The sequence below is a fragment of the Notechis scutatus genome, chromosome 5 (genome assembly GCF_049901735.1).
Source record: "Notechis scutatus isolate UNSWTSFEM ecotype Mainland chromosome 5, rNotScu1.2, whole genome shotgun sequence".
NCBI lineage: Eukaryota > Metazoa > Chordata > Lepidosauria > Squamata > Elapidae > Notechis > Notechis scutatus.
In genome coordinates this window covers 61,055,316-61,077,415 of record NC_142013.1, presented here as the reverse complement: position 1 = coordinate 61,077,415, position 22,100 = coordinate 61,055,316, and the positions used below count along the sequence as shown (strand labels likewise).

Below are 22,100 nucleotides of genomic sequence, written 5' to 3'. Positions count from 1 at the left end.
AGGTCCCGTTTTGGCTTCCAGATTGGTGGAGGCTTTTCAGACCCAAAATGGGGTGCAGGGGGACCTCACGATTTCTGCAGTTTCTTCCCCCTAGCTTTCTCCTGCAGTTCTGCCTCCTGTGCCTTCCCCAATCTCTGCAGTTCCCCCTCCAGGATGCCCTACCTTTCTCCCCCTAGCACGTCCTAGCTTTCTCCTGCAATTCTGCCTCCCATGGCTTCCCCAATCTCTGCAGGTCGTTCCCCTCCCCGGCGCCCTACCTTTCTCCTGCATTTCTGCCTCGGGTGCCTTCCCCAATCTCTGCAGTTCCCCCCAGCACACCCTAGCTTTCTCCTGCATTTCTGCCACCCATGCCTTCCTCAATCTCCACAGGTTCCCCCAGCACACCCTACGTCCTGCATTCCTGCCATGGAGAGGCACCTTCAGAGGGTGGAACCTGCGGAGATCGGGGAAGGCACAGGAGGCACAAATGCAGGAGAATGCTAGACATGCAGAGGAGAGAAACTGTGGAGATTGGGGAAGGTACCGGAGGTAGGAATGCAGGAGAAAGCTAAGAGGTGCTGTGGGGGAAAGGTAGGGTGTGCTGGTGTGGGGGGAAACTGTGGAAATCAGGGAAGACCCCATCCCACCCCTGCGTATGCGCGGCAGAGACATGAAGACCAGCTGGCCGGCAGGTGGCGCACGCGCATGCATAGTGAAGCTGGGCTGGGGCAATGACTGGCATGCCCACAGAGGGCTCTGAGTGACACATGTGCCGTAGGTTTGCCATCATGGCTATATAGCATTAAAGTGATACATTAGTCCTTAAATCAATGCCTTCTGGAGTGGCCTGAGGAATTGTGGTGCAGTGGTTGGAATCCATCATCCACTTTAGAGTCTGGCTAAGGCACGGCTTCCCTCCCCCTTTCCTATCTTTAGCAGCTCAGTGAGAGGTAGTGTTCTTGGCAAATGAAGGGATAAACTGCCTATAGAAATTTGTGAATCCCAAAAAACTCTGCAGCTCAGGAGGTCTGCCATTCGAGTATGGCTTTTATGTTTCCCAGGTCCATCTCCACACCTTCACTTGACACTTGGTAGTCCAGGTAGTCTAGGTGGGTCTTGTGGAATTCATACTAAGACAGCTTAGCATATAGATTTGCTGCTAGAAGCTTCTTGAGCACCTGGTGCACTAACTTCACATGCTCTTCCATTGTTTGGGAGAAGATGAGAATATTGTTCAGGTACACTAGCCTGAACAGAAAAGAGAAGAAGATGAGCATAAGGAGGGAGAAAGTACAATAAAACTTATTTAAAAAGGAGGGGATTCTGTACAGGTGTTCATGCACTACCTTGTTAGCTGTATAAACACGGCAGTGGCTCCTTGGAGGCCAAATGGCATCACTTTCAACTGGAAGCTCCCCAGCAGGCAATTAAAAGCAGTCTTCCATGTCGCCCTCCTTGATTCTTACTTGGTAGCATGCCTCCCTCAGGTCTAGCCTGATGAAAATCTTCCCTCTGGCCAAATGGCCCAACATGTCCTTTATTAGGGGGAGGGATTGCATGTTCTCCACGCATACCCCATTGATCACCCTAAAATCCATGCATAGCCTCAGTGACCTGGCCTTCTGCTCCTTGAACAGTATGGGGGCTGCTACCCGGGACTTGGCTGGCTGGCTGAACCCCCTGGTCAGGTTCTTATAAATGTAGTTTCTCAGCTCCTCCAACTGTTTTGGAGTCATAGAATAAATCTTCGGCTTGGGGAGTTTCGCCCCTGGCAGGATCTCTATCATGCAGTCAGTAGAGTGGTAAGGGGGTAGGACGTCACATTCCTCTTTGCTGAACACTCCCCTCAGATCCTGATACTCTTGGGGGATGAGCTGGGCCTCTGGCTGCTGCTCTGAGGCTGCTGTCAGCTGCTCGCCTCCTCCGCCTTCTCACTTTGCCATTCAGCCTTTCCCTTGAGTCTCCGATGGGGAAAGTAGAGGAATACCCTCCTTTTTAAATAAGTTTTATTGTACTTTCCCCCTCCTTATGCTCATCTTCTTCTCTCTTTTCTGTTCAGGTTGGGCCCCACTTTTCGAGCCAGGATATCCCCAGGATCACTGCCTCCTTCATTTTCAGTGCTATTGTGAACTGGATGATCTCCCGGTGCTCACCTATCTCTAATCACATGGGCTCAGTCAGGTGCATTGGGGGGGAGTGTCCTATTAGGGATCCATCCACCTGCTCAAACCTCATGGACTGGGCAGCATCCTCATCATATTCCTAGTTTTAGCACCGTGGACAGGTTCATTAAGGATCAGGTGCAGCCCGTGTCTATGAGTGCCTTCAATTCTCCCTGGGCTCCCGACTTGGGTGCTATGATCCTCAGTAGGGCAGAGAAGGGGAGGATGGCTTCACTTACCATTGGGTCACTCTCTCCCTCATCTTTGCTCTCATAAGGGGCCAGGTACTGGTCCCCCTCATAGTTCCCTCACTATGAAGGAAGGTGTCATGCCCCCATCGGAGTTTGAATCTGCGGGGGAAGATGAGCTGCAACAAGAGCTGACAGATATTGAGCTGGCTACTCCATTGGACTTGGAGGAAACTGGGGAAGGGCAGAGTCAGTCCGGGCAAGGCTTTTCAAGATTAGAACATCTTGCAGACAGGAAGAAGCCGGAGAGACAGAGTTCAGGCGAAGAACAAGGACCATTCCCTCCTGATCCTAGAGCACGCAGAGAAGAGTGAAGGTGAGACCAATGCAGACTGAGCTGGTTACAAGGGAGAGAGTGCCCCACCCCCTTCACAAGGCACATCTGGAGACTGAGATGTAAGGAGGTGCTGATGGGTGGGGCATTTGTTGGGAACAAGCATTGAATCTGTGGAGCTTTGTGTGCACTTGTCAACGCCTGGAAATTACTGTGCTCTGTCTTATGAGGCTTGCCCAGTTTGCCTGCTTTGCTGGACCGCTGGCCCTGGTTACTGCTTGGCTAAACCTGGATTATTGGACTGCTGGCCCTGGTTACTGTTTGGTTAAACCTTGCTTACTGGACCACTCGCAGCCAGAGGCTGCTAAAAGTGTCTGAGAGAGCTTTGTTCCAGGACGTGGGGATGTTTGGGGGCAAAGTTGGAACAATAAAGTGGAGTTAGACCTGTTCTCTGGCTGCACTGCTTTCATGCCATGCCCTGGGTCATCATAGAAGGAGAACTCTATGGCCTAGTATACTGTGCTCAACCTCTCTCTTGCCTTTCATTGCAGTTTTTTGGCTCAGCGGGAGCAGGTGGTCCCCCTCTTGGTGGGGGAGTGAGTGCCAAGCATTCGTCTGCCCTATGGCCCTGCTGGCTACATTGGAAGTATAGGATGGCTCCGCGGGCTGGGGCAACTGGGAAGTTGTTCAGAGTTTTGCAGCATTAACTCAGTGCCAGAAAAATAAACACAGGTGGCTGATGCTTCATTTAATGTCTTTATAAACATAATAAGTAAATTTTACAAACCAGTTGTAGATTTCTCCAACATGGAGCAAACTCAGACAGAAGTAAACATGTTGCAAGTAACTTAACTTCAGCAGCATGCCAGCAAGTAAAACAGAGAGAGAACTTCTAGTTTCACTTTCCAGGTCAGCTCCTATTGGTTGGTCTGTTACTATGCCTACTCACTGACTCTGGCTGACTGTGCAACAACTGCAATAATAAAATTAGCCTTTTTTTCTGATCTGTTGCTCTCTGGGTATATTGGATTATAATACCCAGATTATAATACCCAGAATTTAAGATGCCAACGGGAAAACAATGCTAATTAATATGAGAAATAGTAGAAGAAGAGATCGTGCTCTAACTTGGTATGATGAATCTGTTTCTTAAACCTTATACTCTTAGCAATTCTGCTCACAATATGTACAGTATATATTGGATCCTAGGAGGAAGTAGGAAATTTGTGATTGATTGGTGGTTAGTTATTTATCCTTTCACAGAGATAGGCATAAGATCATCTTATGTGATTAGAAATGATAGTCAATAATTATTCTTAAAAGGCTGACATTTCACATACTCATTTTAGTTTTTTACAATGGAAGACAAAATTTCCTTCTTCCTTTGGAAATTAATAGGGTTAGTGCTGCAGGTATTTCCTTGTACTTTGATAATTGTCTACTGGTGATAAATATTGCATCATGCTACTGGGTGTGTGTTTTGTGCAAATCGCTTCCTGATAGAAGAACAGCTGGTTTTTCAGGTTAATGGATAGAGTAACCAGTATCAGTACCCTGTAAAGTTGCTTACAAGGAACATTTCAGCTATTATGTCCTGGATATGGTAAGGCTTGATTAATCAGAATGCCATTTGCACAATTATTCTAATTTAAAAGCATATACATTCATAGACTCCTGTAATTGTATATTGCTCTTTTTCAAGCTATCATGGAACATAAAGAGTAAGAAATGAGGTTTGAGTAGACCATTTGTTTAACATAAAGCTGCTACTTTAACTTCCTGTTGGAACAATGAATAAAACTGGGATGTTCCCAAGTTATAAATTGCTGTGATTTCCATTTGAACTATAGCATAAAAAATCATTTCACTGTAAAATCATCAAAGGTTTATTCTAGAATGATGTAATTGAATAATACTTTTTTCTTTGCTTAACGTACTTTTATAATCTCAACAGATCAGACTGAAGTGTATGCTATTATACTTGGGATGCTAATTCACTGTGCTGCTTTTGATAGATCTTTAGGAACAAAATAAGGGAAATCTTAGTGTCAGTTGTCAGATATAAGGATTTACTCAAAGCTTGTTGGTCTACCTTCCTTATTACTTAAATTTGATCAGAAATGACTGGTATTCAGTCCCATTCTGTTTCTGAAAAATCAATGCTGTATTTGATGAAAGTATTGCTATTAGTCTGTTCAGGAATAAAATAGAAGTGGTCCTTGACTTATGACTATTTGTTCAGTGACTGTTCAAAATTACAAAGATGTTAAATGAAAGGACTTATGGCAGATGCTCAAACTTAAGATTGTGGCACCAGCCCCAGGGTTACCTAATTGCAATCTAGGCTCTTGGCAATTTGTTTGCACTTATGATGGATTGCCTTATGATGGATTGCTACTTATATCATGTGATCACCATTTGTGATCTTCCCTGCTGGCTTCTTCAGAAAGTCAACAAGAAAGGGAGGGAACTTTCTTACGACTTTCCAGCAGGAAAAGTCGTAAGTTGCTTTGTCTCTCTGTGGAGTATGCCCCCTTCCAATGAAGGAAGGACAACAAGGCGCTGTGCAGAGAAATAAAGCTAGGACACCTTAGCATCTCCCCATAAGTATACTGTCTCCTCTCCCTACCCCACTTATGAAAGTTATGAAAAAGTATTACAAAAAGGTTGAAATTCTGCAAAATTACTTTCTTTGGAAAGATCTACCATGCCTACTAGTTTCATCCAATAGTGCCAACCCACACACATGCACAAGCCCACAATAAATTGCAGAAGTTTGGATGCTTTTCTATCTTTTGTCAGATCAAATCTTGAGTCTTGTGGCCTTTAAAATTTAAATACAGATAGTCATCGACTTAGAACAGTTCATTTAGTGACATTTAAAGTCACAACAGTACTGAAAAAAGTAACTTATGACTGTTTTTCGCACTTACGTTGCAGCATCCTCATGGTCACATGATCAAAATTCAGATGCTTGGCAACTGGTTCATATTTAGGACAATTGCAATATCAGATGTACAGCTTTTGCACTTTCTGATGAGCAAAATCAATGGGGAAGCCAGATTTACTTAACAACCATGTTACTAACTTAATGCAGTGATTCGCTTAAGAACTGTGGCAAGAAAAGTCATAAAATGGGGCAAAACTCTTAGCAACACAAATTTTGGGTTCAATTGTGGTCATAACCCGACTACCTGTAATGCTAATTTTGGGAATCCAGTTCAAGTCAGACTGATCCTATAGATTCATTGGATGCACATTTCTTGTCCATCTAAAATAGATAACTTACAATGTATGTAGTATGAAAATATGGACAGGTTTAGGGATGGGATTCTACCGGTTCGGACCAGTTCGGTCGTACTTGTTATGATTTTCCATAGTTTGAAGAACTGGTAAATTGGGCCTCTGACTGGCACCGCCCCTCCGCCCGTTTCTCCACTCCATTCCCAATCAGTCCCTGTTGCACATGTGCAACATCACGCGCATGCGTGACATGCCTGCAGCCTGCTTTTGCCTGCCTGCCAGGCCAGCCATTGCTGCCTGCCTTTCGCTACGGCCCTGTCTGATCTGATCTCCCTGGGTGAGTGAGGCTCTGCAATCCCCATTCGTCTTTCCTCCCCCACCACTTGCCTTCCACCTTGGAACACGTGGAGAGACTTGTGTTGGCTCAGGCCAAGTCAGCTTCTCTCACCTGCTACTCCGGCTGGCACAGCAAAAAGCTTGCAAGTCCGTCTCCCGTCGGGAAACGGCTCCTGGGCAGGAGAGAAGCAGCCTGGTTGAATCCTGTTTCTTAATGCTGCACAGGAGCCGTTTCCCGAAGGACTTGCAAACTTTTTGCTGGGCCGGGAAAGATTCTCTCACTCTTCCAGCAAGAGCAGGTGAGAGAAGCAGCCGCTGACCTGGCCAGAGCCGACACGAGTCTCTCCACTGTTCCTTACAGCTGGGAGAGTGAGACAGTCTTTTCCGGCACAGCAAAAAGCTTGCAAGTCCCCCTCCCATTGGGAAAAGGGCTCTGGTGGCAGACAGAAACAGAGCAACCTGGCTGCTTCTCTGCCGCCGGCCAGAGCCCATTTCTCGATGGGAGGGGAACTTGCAAGCTTTTCATGATTGAATTTAAGAGTGCCCCATGGAAGAAGCCGAGAAGCCGAGAGCAAAAGTAACGACTGTGAGGGCGATGGGCATGTGACATGTCCTTCCATGGTCCCCTCCCAGATGGCAGCCAGGGCTTTGCCTCCTCTTTTCCTCAGAGGCGCAGTATCTGCCTCCCTTCACATTCCTTGCGGAGGGACACGCCTTGCTCTCCAGCTTCTTGGCTTCTTCCATGGGGCACTCTTAAACAGGCATGATATTTTTCCGATTAAAATCAGAATTCCGATTTTTCGGAATCGCCCGAGGCGAGCGGCGGGCGGGCGAGGCGGCGCGCGCGGCGGTCAGTGCGAGGGGAGGGTGGGCGGGCGGGCGCGCGAGGCGGTCGGTGCGAGCGGCGGTCGGGCGGTCGGTGCGAGCGGCGGGTGGGCGGAACGCAGACGCCTGTGGCGGTCGGTGCAGGCGGTCGGGCGGTCGGTGCGAGGCGAGCGGCGAGCGCGGCGGCGGTCGGTGCGAGGGGCGGGCGGGCGGTCGGTGCGAGGAGCAGGCGAGCGGCGGCGCGCTGGGCGCGCGGTGCGAGGCGGTCGGTGTGAGGGTGGTCGGGAGCGCGCGGCACGCGCAGCGCGCGGGCGGGCGGGCAATTTCTTTGGCGGCCCGATTTTTTCTGAGGGGAATATCATGCCTGTTAAACTCAATATTGAAGAGCTGGAAGACGTTTCGTTCTATCGCCGCCAAACTCACCTTGCCCAAGACAGCTGCAACAGAAGCAGGAAAAGCACACCAACTCTGATATCTCTTTCAGAGCCAGGCCATCACCCTGCAGCTCTCTGCATATGCACGGGAGTGCTCTCATATGTCTCATTAAAATGCCCAGGGTTGCTTGGATAGTTAGCAGGCAAGTGGGGGGAGGCTGAACCTGCTTGCTTCTTCTGGGGTGGCTTTCGCTTTCCCAGCCTTTCTCCCACCTGGTTCCACCTTCTCCGGCTGGCTGCCAACGAGCTGGAAAGGCGGGAGAAACAGGTGATGATGGCACTGCTCTTCTCCACCTTCCATGTGTTGCTGCACTTTTTCTTTGCTGTCAGCAGGATGATCAAGCTCACCAGCCAGATTGCTGATGACACCCATGGGCAGCTGGTGAGGCGGGAGGGGAAGCCCGCTTGGCAATGCAACCTGCAAGTGGGGGGACAGCTGCAACCCTCTGGGTCACTGTACATTTGCACCCACCCCAGCCTCCAACTCAAGCCTGATCTAGTGAGTGACATGATTTAGGGCAAGGGTCTTCAAACTTGACAGCTTTAAGACTTTGGACTTCAACTCCCAGAATTCCTTCTCCAGTCATATTAGCTCAGGAATTCTGGGAGTTGAAGTCCACAAGTCTTAAACTTGCCAAGTTTGGAGACCTGTGACTTAGCTGACGACCTCTGATTTTAATGAAGAAAATGCTGAAGCAGAAATGAACTGATCAATAAGTATGATGATCAGGGATTGGGATATTCTCTATTCTAGATGAATATATATTATATAATCCCTTTGAATGATCTGGAAATACTTCTTACTTTTCAATAATATTTGGATTCTTAAGTGACAGTGCTGGAAAAGAGTGCAACTGCACAATTACACCTAGTGGCAACTACTTCTAAGCTAGAAGATTTAGTAGGAGTCACCTATTCCTTAATTACATATTGACTGACCATGCAATGTGTTATATGCAGTACTGCATTTGAATCTCCAGAAATTTAACTAAAATACAGCAGTTAAATTACTAGACGTGTTATAAACTTTACAGTGATTGTCAAAAACAATGTAAGATGTTAAACTTTAAATGATTTCAAGGCTATCTGAAGAACTATCTCAATATGAGACAGTCTGAAGGCTAAGATCAGGAGACCCTCCTAAAGATACCTTCCATTTTTGGGATTAATTTGTTCAAAATACAAAATAGGTTTTGGGATAACCTTGCTCTGTTTCATTAGCTCTTCATGTATCCCTGCATCTCTGAATAATTTAAACACTTACTGTACTAGATATCTTCCTCTGCTTTGATAATAAGAAGACAGTCTTTATCAATACAAGATGAAATATGACAAAATTCTGGAAAGCAGATGTATGGTTATAGAGATGATGGCAGTACTAGAAATACTACATTGGTTAGTATAGATTTGGTTCTGGTGAATAGAATAGAATAGAATAGTTTTATTGTCATTGCATTCTACAAATACAATGAAATTTGAAAGCTACTCCAGCACAGTGTCCCAAACACCACATCACAATCACACTACAGAGTATTTAAAAATTAAAATAATTAAAAAAATAATTAAAAACCTAGTCTAAAACCTATCTAAAACATATAGTAAGTTAGATAGTTTAAAAATGCCACTATATACATACCGTGTTTCTCCAACAATATGCCCCCCCATAGGAAGATCCAGCATGTTTTCTAGGCATAAAATGAAATTAAGCCACCCCCCCAAATTTAGGCCTAGTTTAAAACATGTGAAATTGGGGGGGGAACTTGCCATTAGGAGTGCCCCTTGGGCAGCTACGCCTCACCATCAGCCGCTCCTAACAGCCAATCATGGGGGAGCACGGAGGGGTCCCTTACCCCTCCTTTACCCGGGTCAGCAGGCGGGCGTCGTCATCGTGGATGTCCGGCAGCATTTCAGCCGCTTCTCAGGCCTCCGTAGCTTTCACAGTTCCCACTGGTGCTGGTGCCTCTCTCGCCAGCGCCGTCTCCAACAACAGCGTCTGAGTCGCTCCTGCTTTCCCCCCCGTCCCCGTAACAACAGGAAAAAAACATTTTGAGGTACCTGGGAGCACCGCGTGCTGCGTTTTGGTTTAATCCCGAGTGGCTGGGTGGGCGTGAGAAGAGCCGAGCGAGTGTCTCTGCTGCTGCTACCCTTGGTGCTCCAGCCTCAGGCTCTGCAAGTTTGCAAAAGTCCCGGTGCGCAGCCCGTTCCTGCATTCCAAGTGCCCAGGCCCCTCTCTCACCAGCGCCATCTCCAATAACAGCGGCAGCAGCGGTGGGAACCATGGAAGCGTTTCAGCGGTTCAGCCACTTCTTGGGTGGGGGAGCCACCTCCGTAACTTCCATGCAGTGGAAGTTTGCAGTGGCCATAGTGTGGACTGACCAAGTAAGGTTGTCAGAAATATGAGTTCCTAAAAATTTAAAACTGTAAACTCTTTCCACGCAGTCTCCATTGATATATAGTGGGAGAGGCTCTGCTTTGCATCTTCTGAAGTCTACAATCAATTCTTTGGTCTTTTTGATGTTCAGGGTGAGGTTATGACTCTTGCACCACAAGACCAGTCTGAGAACCTCTGACCTATAGGCCATCTCGTCTTCTCCTGATATGAGTCCCACCAACGTGGTGTCATCTGCAAATTTTATTATAGAGTTACTGGGACAAGAGGGAGTGCAGTCGTAGGTGTAGAGTGAATACAAAAGGGGGCTCAGCACACAACCCTGTGGAGAGCCAGTGCTGAGAGCAAGAGTGGAGGAAAAATAGCTGCCAATCCTAACAGTTTGGGGTCTGTTAGTAAGAAAGTCCTTTATCCAACAGCAGATGTGAGAAGAGAGGCCCATTTCTAGCAACTTCTTAATCAGTATATCTGGTATGATGGTATTAAAAGCTGAGCTGTAATCAATGAAAAGCATCCTTACATAGCTCCCACTGTGCTCCAGATGTTTCAGTGCAACGTGGAGAGCCGTGGCAATAGCATCCTCTGTGGATCTGTTATTCCGATAGGCAAACTGGTATGGGTCAAGGTTTGATGGGAGGCAATCCTGTATATATTTTAAGACCAGTCTTTCAAAACACTTCATAATTATGGGTGTGAGAGCTACTGGTCTATAGTCATTTAAAGTATCAGGAGAGGGCTTTTTGGGAACTGGAATAATAATGGAAGTTTTGAGACAAGATGGAACAATGGCTTGTGTAAGAGAAAGGTTAAACATTTTTGTAAACACACCTGTGAGCTGGTCAGCACATGCTTTGAGTACCTTCCCAGGTATCCCATCAGGGCCAGCAGCCTTTTTCACATTCACTACTCTAAGCACCTGCTTCACATCATACTCTTGTACTGTGAACAGTTGAGTACCGGTGGTTTGTAGAGGCAGTGTATTGAATGGCTATTGAATATAATCCAGAAAAGAGTAATTAGATATCCTAAAATAGTTTTTGTACTATTAAAGGCTCATATGTGTCTGAGTAGATGAAGTACACAAAGTATTTGAGGGTGAGACTCACAGGAGAATTTCTGAAAAGGAAAACCACTTTGGAATCTAACAATGTATCAGAAGACAGATGGAATTTTAAAAAAGACGAAAAGTTTGTGTCTGGTGGTGATAAAGTAGTTCCACACTAATTCATTGCCTGTGAGATATAGAAAATTGCCACTAACTTAATGTAAGTGCTTTTCTTAAATCTAATTAAATAGAGAATTCCTAGTGCTTAAAAACATAGAGGGGTATAAATATGTCACATATGTTAAGCAAAGAGACTTGAACCTGGGAAAGTAAAACTGAAATTGCTTTTTAATGTCTGTTAAATTAATTTTTTTTAAAGTATGAGTAAATAAGGTTTTGACTCCTTTGTTTTCTTGGGAGGGTACTTCCTTTTCAGAGCAGGGTTTCTTTTTCTTTCCTTGCCTCCGCCCTGGGATTTCTTTGGCACAACTTTATCTTTTTCCCTCCTCTGAGCTTTTTAAAAAACTAACCTACCTCCCTCCCCCTCTCTCATACACACATACATACATATAACCATACATGTATGGTTATAGAGATGATGGCAGTGTTAGAAGTACTACATTGGTTAGAATAGATTTGGTTCTTATGGCTATTGAATATAATCCAGAAAAGAGTGATTAGATATCCTAAAATGATTTGGGTAGTTTTTGCACTATTAAAGACTCATCTGTGTCTGAGTAGATGAAGTCCACAAAGTATTTGAGGGTGAGACTCACAGGAGAATTTCTGAAAAGGAAAATCACTTTGGAATCTAACAATGTGTCAGAAGACAGATGGAATTTAAAAAAAGACCAAAAGTTTATGTCTGGTGGTGATAAAGTAGTTCCACACTAATTCATGCACAGAGGTTGAATCTTTCTTTCCTCCTGGCCCATACAGGCAACACCCACGCAAATGACTTAGAGTTAGTCACGCTCACCTAGTCAAGTGACCACCAAGCCATGCCCAGCCAGTCACGTGACCAAGCCATGCCCAGCCAGTCACATGACCACCAAGCCACACCCACAAATTAAGCCACGCCCACAGACTGGTTGTTAAGAAATTTGAATCCCACCCCTGGACAGTTTCTTTTCAGAGGTGAGTTGTATTATATCATGCTTGACCCTTGCTGGCTGGGGAGAACACACTCAATGGCAAATAATGAACGTGTCTTTGTGATACAGAATGCTTTTTTTATCTATACAAACATAGGGGGAAATGTTGTACTCTAAATTATTACATTTTTAACAGAAATCATTATTATAATATTTGGCAAGATCTTGAAGTGTATAGCAGAGTATTATAGCTCTATAGTATTCCAGGAAAGTGGATGACATCAATTACCCAGGCTATTTTAAACTGGCTTTAAAGGTTTATATGGGAGAAAGACTAGTTGAATAATTTCATAGAACTAGACAAAGGAAACATAGTTCTCTTTGTTCTATTTGACTTCTTAATGGCTTTTGTTAGATTGCAGAAATAATTTCAAAAGGTAGTGCTAGGAGATTCCCATTCATCCAAAATCCTTTAGCTGTACATTTTCTCCTCTAATACTTAACTTGTACATGGTACTGAAAGAGACAGCCCATGAACTATGGATTCAGTATTGTGGATATACAACATCTGTGGTTTCATCTTCCCAGATAATACTTGAATTACATAGACTCAAACAAAATCCACCCTGTAGTGCAAAACAAAGTTCCAACTGAGTCTGTTTGTGGAAATGAGAAATCTAGATTCTCTTCAGCAGGTCCAGAATGCTGCAGTCAGACATGCAATTGTTGAAATAACTTCCCTAGCTATTTTGTTTTCTTGTCCTCAGTTCAGGTCTGAGCCTGGTGCTGAGGCCAATGAAGGATGTCAGATACGAGGTGCAGGTTTTGATTGCTTTTTATTGGAGTACTCCAGAGGTGGTATTCAGCAGATTATGACCAGTTCTGGAGAACCGGTAGCAGAAATTTTGAGTAGTTCGGAGAACCAGCAAATACCACCTCTGATTGGAGATTTTGCAGTATTCTTCCCTTGCCACGCCCACCAAGGCACACCCACAGAACCGGTAGTAAAAAAAATTGAATCCCACCACTGGAGTACTCCAATGAAAAGGTCCTGGCCAAAATGCCAAGAACCAAAAACAAAGGATTAAGAAAGCTTTATACATTTTCACTAAAGGAAAAAGTGGAACAAGATGGGATAATAAGAAATATAATCTAATAACCATTTTAGTAATAATGCTACAATTTGTTCTGTTGGTCTCTAGCTGTCCCTATTCCTAAGCCTTGGCTAACGAATGCTCCGCATGCTACACATTCTATTTGCTCCAGGCCTTCTCCATTCCTAACTTCTACCTGAGGTCTGCAAGATGCCTAACTCTTTGTTACTTTTATCAGCTTTCTAACTACCCAGAATTATTACAAGGTTTGCACCAGGGGTGGGATTCTATTAGAACCGGTTGTTAATTTTACATCCAGTTCGGTGAACCGGTAGTTCTGAAAAACATCTGGCCCTTCCCACCCTGCCCCTCCCCTTCCAGGAGTCCCCACGAGGTCCATCTGGTTCCCAGGTAAGTGTAAGATAGCCTCCTGGGAGCAAAAATGGCATGTGGGGGGGTCCGGCGGCGCCCTCCCCACTCTGCTTTTGCTCTCAGGAGGCTCCAGGGAGGCTTGCTAGGCCCTGTTTTGGGCCTAGGAGGCCTTACTGCAACCTCCTGGGAGCATCCAGCCATCCAGTATGCCTGGATTCAGTGTTTAGCCAAAAGAACATTTGGAGCTAATATAGTATTGATTACTGCCTTGGGAATGTTCTAGGTAAGCAAAACTATGCAGTCTCCTAAAACTGTTGGAGCCAATCTTTCTTTATTCCGTATCCTCCTCTTCAAAACTAGTAAGTTGCTCTGCTTTTTCATGCCAGGCTTAGTTCAGAGTGCGTTTTGTAGAGAACAGCTTACCTTTTAGGTCTCATTCATTTGCTCAATTTCAGAGCATACATTACACAATTTCCAAAGCACAATTCAGACTATTCAGCAGTTTGCCTAGCTGCTGCTTCATTATTTCTATTGCTGTCACAACCTTTAGGGCCAATATTTGACAAGCAAAAAAAAGTAAATATTTCTCACAAATATTTCCCCTCTTACACTTTGTGGTTCTATATTTAACATACAAATTTATGTGCTGTTAGTACTATTCAGGCAGTTTGCAAACCCAGGGGTGGGATTAAAATTTCTTAATAACTTAATAAAATTACAATGTGCAGAAATGGATAGAGGTAAGAGGTAGAAGTTAGGTGGAGAATGATCATTGCTATGTATGAATTAAATACAGAAGGTTGATAATTATAAACATGTTGATATAATTAACAAAATTAGAAATAAGTCAATACAAAGAAATTTAAATAATTTTTCTGTTACACTGCTGTACTTATTGATATTTGTTTCTGCTTTGCTTTTTCATTTATGAAATATTTTATAATACTTTATAAGTATAATAGAATTACAGAGGTAAGGTAAAGTAAGGATATATTGTTACAGAATAGATTGGTGATGATGAAATGAACATTATGAAGTAGATTAAGTAAAAATGGTGATTTGCTCGCATAAAATGATGTAATATTAGTAGTCTAGTAAGTAATTAATAATAATAATATAAATATATATAGTGGATGTATGATATGAGGATTAATGCAAATTGGAAGGGAAAGAGTGCAGAGATTGTGCACAAGTGATTTGTACCAACCAACACACTATATAACTGAAGATGGTTTATGTTTATGTTTGTTTTGTTTATGTTTAAAAAAATAAAACACTTTTATTTTAAAAAAATTCCATTTATGTATGCATGCAACTTCTTGTTACATTGATGTTGCTATATATTGATTTAAGCAGAAACATAAACATACAATGTATAACATCAATGTAACAAGAAGTTTCCTGTCTCCCTTTTGGTAAGTTGCTTTTCTTTATTTATGTATTTATTTGTTTACTATCTGTTTTTGTTTTTATTAATCATAAAAACAAAACAGATACTAAAGAAATAAATAAACACATAAATAAAAAATATTTTACCATTCATCTTGATGTTTCTTTAAGCAAAGGAGAAACATCAAGATGAATAGTAAAATAATTTTTATTTATGTGTTTATTTATTTCTTTAGTATCTGTTTTGTTTTTATGATTAATAAAAACAAAAACAGATAGTAAAAATATATATATACATAAATATAAAAAAGCAACTTACCAAAAATGAGACAGGCAAGTTGGCTAGCCAACTATGCCAGGGTCCTCCTCAGTCTTCTAGCTTGCTGCAGTGAGGATGGCCGGCGCAAGAGTTGGCTCTTGACCGGGCTGGCGGTGGAGGCTGCAGGAGGAGGTAGGGGACCGGCCCAGCAGGATTTGCTGCTTTGCCTCCTCACTACCAATCGGTGGTGGGAAGGCAAGGCAGCAACCCTTGGGCCGCAGCGGGCGAGGGAAGGTGGCGGTCCGGCACCGGCAGCCTAGCCAAGATGGCAGCCACCATATGGGTGAGGCAGCGGTGCCCAGCCTGGGAGTCAGCTGGCAGTGGCAGTGGCGGCAAGAGAAGGCAGGGGACCAGGCCAGCAGGAGCTGCTGCTTTGCCTCCTTACTACCAATTTGTGATGGGAAGGCAAGGCAGCAACAATGGAGGGCCACGGGTGAGGGAAGATGGGGCGGGCGAGGCAGGGAGTGTCAGCAAGGGCGGTGGGGGTCCCGAGAGTTGGCAATCGACCAGGACTGGTGGCGGTAGGTAGGCAACCGGGTTGGAGGTCACACTTACCGATCCGTGTCTTTGGAGGCCAGCGGGATAGGCAGTCAGGGCGGGCAAGGACGGCTAGTGGTGGCGGCGGCGGCCGAGGCTCGCGTCTTTTTTAAGGTAAGGTAGGCAGGCCGGCCAAGGACGATTAGCAGTGGTGGCAACTGGAGCTGCCGCTTGCCCTCACTCAGCAGGGTGGCAGAAGGCAGGCAGTGATGGTTGGCTGGCTTGGCGGCTGGCTGGTTTGGCTACTGCTGCTGCTGCTGGTGTGAGTGATGGCGCTGAGCAGGAAAATTTTTGTAGTTAGCGCACATGTGCTATAAATAGGGGTGGGGTGAGGCAGGCGGGGGAGAATGAGGAAGGGATCTTTGAATGTGCGCAGTAAAAAAATCCTGTTTAAAGAAAAACAAACCCAGGTTTTTTTTACTTTGGAGCGGTGGATAGGGGCAGGGGCTGGGGCAGCGAAGGGAGGGGCGGGCGGGGGAGAATGAGGAAGGGATTTTCGCGCATGTACAGTAATAAAAATCGTTTTTGGCCCGTAGGAGCGGCAGAGAGAGGCGGGGCCAAGTAGGGGTCGGTTTTACCGGTTCTTAGAACTACCGGTGACGTTAACAACTGGTTCTATAGAACCGGCGTGAATTGGTAGTAACCCACCCCTGTGCAAACCTGTTTTTTTGTTGCTGTTGGAAGGCAGCTGTTTAATTTGAAGATGGTGGTTAATTCTTGGTAATAAAATGGCAAGTAGAAAGGCTCACTTCTACTTGCCATTTAGAAAGGGTTAGAAAGAATGAGATTAACCTTTGCTTTGTTTCCAATCTCCTTTTCTTGACTCGGTTTTCATAAAAAGTAGCTTTGGAATTGAAGCCCTATGTGTTAAAACAAAATTCTTTCTGTTTAAGTACAAGTATGCAAAAAGTTTCAAGGTTAATCCAAGATGTTTAATGGCTTTAAATATCTGGATGTTGTACTAAGGTTTAAGTCAGAAGTCTTCAAACTTGGCAACTTTAAGACTTGTGGGCTTCAACTCCTGATTTACTTTCAAGTGTCTGCCATGAGTTTGCTTTATTTTAGCAGCCAGCCCATCAGTTTTCTGATAAAATTCATAGTGCTAATCATGACCTAAAAAAAGCCTACATGATAGTGAATCAACCAACTAAAGTCTGCATTTTCCCTTTTTGAGAAAGCCCTTTTTCTTCATTCCAGCATTGTCAGATAATCTGATGTGGAAAAGAGTATTTTGAAAAGTGAGGGATATTGTGAGAAATATTGTTTAAACATACTTGATAATACCATTATTCAATTTCTAATCTTCCCTCTAATTATTGCTTTTATCTCATTATATAAAAATGTGTATATTAATAATCCCCCCTCTCTCTTGTTTCTCCATTCTAATTTTTAATCATGCCACCATTATATGTAAAAAAAATCCTTTTTACCCCTCATCTTTTATTCACAATACTTTAATTCTTTTTTAAAAAATAAATTTTATTAAATATAAACATTAAAAAACAGTGAACATGGTGGTCAACTTTGACATTCATTTCTTTCAAAATATTTTGCACTTAGAAATTTTCAAAAGAATGTATATACACACACACACACACACACTTGAGCTTTTCCCCCCTTATTTTTCAAATAGGTGTCTCACCTCTTCCCTATTTCATCTTGAGTTCTTATTTCAAATTTTGTGAACTCCCTTTCTTTTTTATTTCAATCTACACATACACAACAATACATTAACTGTGTGGCATCAATATATCATACATTTTAGTATAAGCAAGCTTAATAATCTCTTAATATCCACATTCATATTAAGTCAAAATCCTTCCTTGCTCATTTTCAACATTTCAATACTCTCTCCTAATACCAACCACCATATCAGTTAGACATACCTAATAATTTCATTATTCAATTTCCTCCTCAATTTTTTTTAAAATTAAAAAAAAATTTCATTTGGCAAGCAGTATGGTTCCAGGTTCCAATACAGTACAAACATGACCATAATTACCTATTCATTTTGTTTGTTCAATTTCATATCACATTAATCTTATTAGTATTAAGTATTAAACTTATCCAATTCCAATTCATATTATAACTTATTTTATTTATTTGAGTATTCTCATATCTTATTTTACAATGCTATTTAAAATTCTCATCTCATTTCTATATTCATTTCCCAAATTACCTTTATCTGTCATATTTGCAATTTTATCAATCCTTAGTTCATTAATTCAAAATTGTCCTCTCTGATTATTAATTCGAGCCAGCCACCTTCAATCTACCTTGATACCATCTCCCTAATTACTATATAACACAGATATATATCTACTTTTTTTTGTCAGATTCCGCATTACATTTTCTCCATCACCTTACAGATCATCTATACATTACAAAATCGTTAATTATCATCATATGATATTTTTATTATAAATTCCAAAATCCATATTTATTCCATTAAATTCCATGTCTAGTATAGCAATAATTCTTTAATAACAGAAAAGAAAGAAAAAAATAAAGAAACTAAAAGAAAAAAATCACATCAGTTACATACTTATCTATTTTCTATACTTAATCATTTATATCACACCTTATTACCTTGCGGAATCTCTTTCCTATCCTCTTTTTAAAAAAAATTTCACCCATTGTGTCTCGTTCTTTTAACAATGTTAATTTTCATCCTGGTTTGCTTCCTGTTTCTCTTTATTTTTTGGTCCTTTCTTTTAATTCCCCTTTTACCCATTCTTATTCCTCTTCATTTCTCCTGGAGGGGTGGTGAAGAAAGGGGGAATTGGCTGGAGGGTTGAGGGGAGCTGCAACTCCACTCCCTGACAGGAAAAACCCCTTCCAAAGGCAAGCAGTAGTGGTGGTCTTAAAATGGCCACCATGAAGACGAATAACAGCCCGGGAAACTAAGTTTGTGCTGGAGAGGAGAAGTAGCAAGCGGATTGTGAACCAGGCAAAATGCAGGGATTTTGAGGTACCCCAGTATTAAAAATAAAGGACTATATTGGAGGAAAGTGTGTGGAAACTGCGATCAATGAGAGAAAGAAGGAAATTGGATTTTATAAAATTGGCTTGAATTACTGTATTGGATTAATTTGGAAGAGAAAATTTAAAGGAAAATATTTGAACACAACAAAGGTTTAGAAATTAAACTGGATAACTGTTGGACTATGGACACTTAAAAGGCATAACTAAATGCTGAAATTGAGTGTGTGGAAATGGAAAAAAATAATAGCTAATGATTGAAATTAGTGAATTTAATAAAGGTACTTATTTTCAGCAAAGAAAGTTAAAGGAAGGAGTGGACAGTGAAAAAGGCTCAAGATCGCCACCTGATGGTACAGGAAAACTTCAGTGTTTTTTTTTTTTTTAAGTGTTTGGTCTTTCCAAGAAATTGGAGTTTGGAACTTAAAGTAAAAGAAACTCCTTTATAAAAAACAAAAACCCTGGAAAGTGACATTAGAATGCTACAAATGAGAAGATATTTGAAAATAATGACATAGAACCACCCAGTGAGTGTGGGAAACAGTTGGGAAAGGGCCACTTGAAAATTTGGAACAAAGATTTAAGGACATTGATTGTTGAAAATAAACTTAAAAGATACTGGCTGAAATAATATACTGGACTTTGGGACTGAATACATCAATTAGGGAAGAGGAAAAGAAAAAAGGAGAAGATACAATGGAGGAATTATTTGTTGAAATGAGAGCGGACTTGCAAGACATAAGGGAAATGAAAAGTAGATTTGAAATGTGTAATTACATATTACAGAAATTAGAAATGGTGACCCAGCGTGTAGAAGAAGAATGCAAATCAGAGGAGGAGGAGGAGTTTAACAAAGAAGAAGCCAGCTTTGAAGAACAAAGGGATCAACAATTACTTAAGCAGGGGGGGGAAAGGAATTAAAATTAAAAATGTGTGGTCTGGTGTGATAATAAAAGGGAAAATGGTTTGGAAAATGGAAAAAAGGAGAGGGAAAAAGCTGAAAAGTGAAGTTCAAAAGAAAAATCAAAAGAGGGAGGGAGAAAAAGTTAATAATTGGAAATAATTGTGAACTCCCTTTCATATCTCTCCAATATAGTAAAATTTATTCCATACTTTATAATATTCTAATTTATCTTGTTCCTTCAATTCTAGTGTCAATCTGTCCATTATGGCACATTGTAATATCTTATCAATTATAACATCTTCACTAGGTATTTCATTTGCTTTCCAATTTTGGACGAATGCTATTCTAGCCGCTGTGATTACGTGTATGATTAAATAGGTATCAGCTTTATTGAAGTTCTCTTCCATTATTCCTAATAGAAACATCTCTGGTATATATCTAATTTTTAACCCCATCATTTCTTCTAACCATAACCAGATTTTGTACCAAAACTCCTGAATTTTTTGGCAGGACCACCATACATGGTAGTAAGTACCCCTTTCTTTCAAGTATTTCCAACAGTTGGGTGGTTGATTGCTATACATCTTGGCTAACCTAGCTGGCTGGAGGTGCCACTTATAAAACATCTTATACAGATTTTCTTTGTATGATGTAGCTAATGTAATCTTTTTGTTTCGCTCCCAGAATTGTTGCCATTGGTCCAAATTTAAATTATGTCCAAAATTTCTAGCCCAGATCACCATCGTATCATTAACTTGTTCTTCATACATTTTATAGTCAAGTAAATATCTATAAATGTTCATTATTTGTTTATTCTCTGGGCCTATTAGTATTTTATCTAGTGCTATGTCTTGTTGGTTAATTCCCCATTCCCTTTTATCTTTTTCGTATCTAGACTGTATTTGAAGATATTCCCACCATTCCAAAGTTATTCCTTGCTGTTTTAATTCTTGTCTCTGTTTTAGTTGACCATCCTCGGTTATAACATCTTTATGTGTGATGACTTTTGACTGGTTGTATAAATTTGGATATATTATTGCTTCTAATGATGATAGCCAACCTGGTACTCCCATATAGTTTTGGAGTTTTATTTTGTTCCAAATCAAAATTAATGCTTGTTGGATTTTATGCCTTAGAAAGTATATTGGTGGGTCATGTTTCTACCAGGCCACAAATATGCGTGCCAGCCCTTTTGTAGGTCATGTCCTTCTAAAAATAAAAGTCTTTTATTGCTTAGGTTAATCCAATGCTTAATCCAGGTCAGAGCTGCTGCCTGGTAGTATTTCCCATTCTGGAAAGCCAAATCCCCCTCTTTCTTTTATATTTTGAAGATGTTTCAATTTAATCCTAGGTCTCTTTCCCTGCCAAACAAAATTTAGTGTCAATTTATTCAGTTCTCTCAAGAATTTTTTATCTAGTTTGATCGGGATGTTTTGGAATAGGAACAAAACTTTAGGTAGTATATCCATTTTAATTGCTGATATTCTTCCTATTAGTGACAGCCTTAGGTTATTCCAGCTTTTTAGGTCTTCTTTTATTTGTTTCAGTAGTTTCCCATAATTGTCTTCTTTGATAGTTGAACAGCATGCCGAAATAATGATTCCTGGATATTTTATTTTTTGAGCTATTTGAATATCTAAGTTTTTGGCTAGGTTTTCTTTTTGTTTATTAGTCATGTACTTGGCTATAATTTTCATTTTGCCTTTGTTTATTTTCAGACCATCTACCTCTCCATACTCCTTGAGCTTTTCTATTAATTTCAGCCCAGTTCAGGATCTTCCATAGTGAACATTAAGTCATCAGCAAATGCTTGTAATTTAAATATTTCTTTTTTAATTTCTAATTCTTTTATCTGATGTTCTTGCTGAATTGTCCTTGCTAAAGCTTTCAATGTAAGTATAATGGTGAGAGAGGATAGCCTTGTCTCGTGCCCTTCTGTATATTGAAATTATTTATTGCTTCTCTATTTATTGCTTCTCTATTTAATTTTTTTGCTGTTATCTATATATTTTAATTGCAATAATAGAAATGGCCAGTTAACATTATTAAAAGCCTTCTGGGTGTCGAGGAATAGTAATGCTATTTGTCATTCGCTACGTGCTTCATAAAATTCAAGGGTATTCAAAATTATCCTTATATTGATTTCAGCAAGAAGCCATTTTGGTCGCTATGAATGAATTCGTTTAGGTAGATTTTAAGTCTCTCAGCCATAATTGTTGTTAAGATCTTATAGTCTGCGTTCAGGAGAGATATTGGTCTATAATTTTGGATCTGAGTCTGGTCTGTATCCTCTTTTTGAATCAATACGATGTTAGCTTCTGTCCAGGATTATTTTTACCTCTAATAAAACTGCATTAAAAACTTCCAATAAATGTTGGCTCAAATGTTTTGTTGTTCTTTGTATAGCTCTGCTGGTAGCCCGTCAATACCAGATGCTTTATTATTCTTTTGTTTATCAATTGCTTTGATCATTT

General features: G+C 41.6%; 1 protein-coding gene across 13 annotated transcripts in view; it reads left to right on the top strand.

The window, feature by feature from the left end:
• The window catches only part of SYTL5 (synaptotagmin like 5), a 226,331-nt gene that overhangs the window by 47,285 nt on the left and 156,946 nt on the right, over window positions 1–22,100 (top strand). For 5 of the 13 annotated variants that reach the window (XM_087966851.1, XM_087966849.1, XM_087966847.1 and 2 more), the window contains exon 1: window positions 4,177–4,266. The exons of the other annotated variants lie outside the window; for them this stretch is intronic. The gene's annotated coding sequence lies outside the window, so the exon portion shown is untranslated. Of the gene's footprint in view, window positions 1–4,176; window positions 4,267–22,100 lie in introns of those variants that run through there. 13 annotated transcript variants of the gene reach the window in all.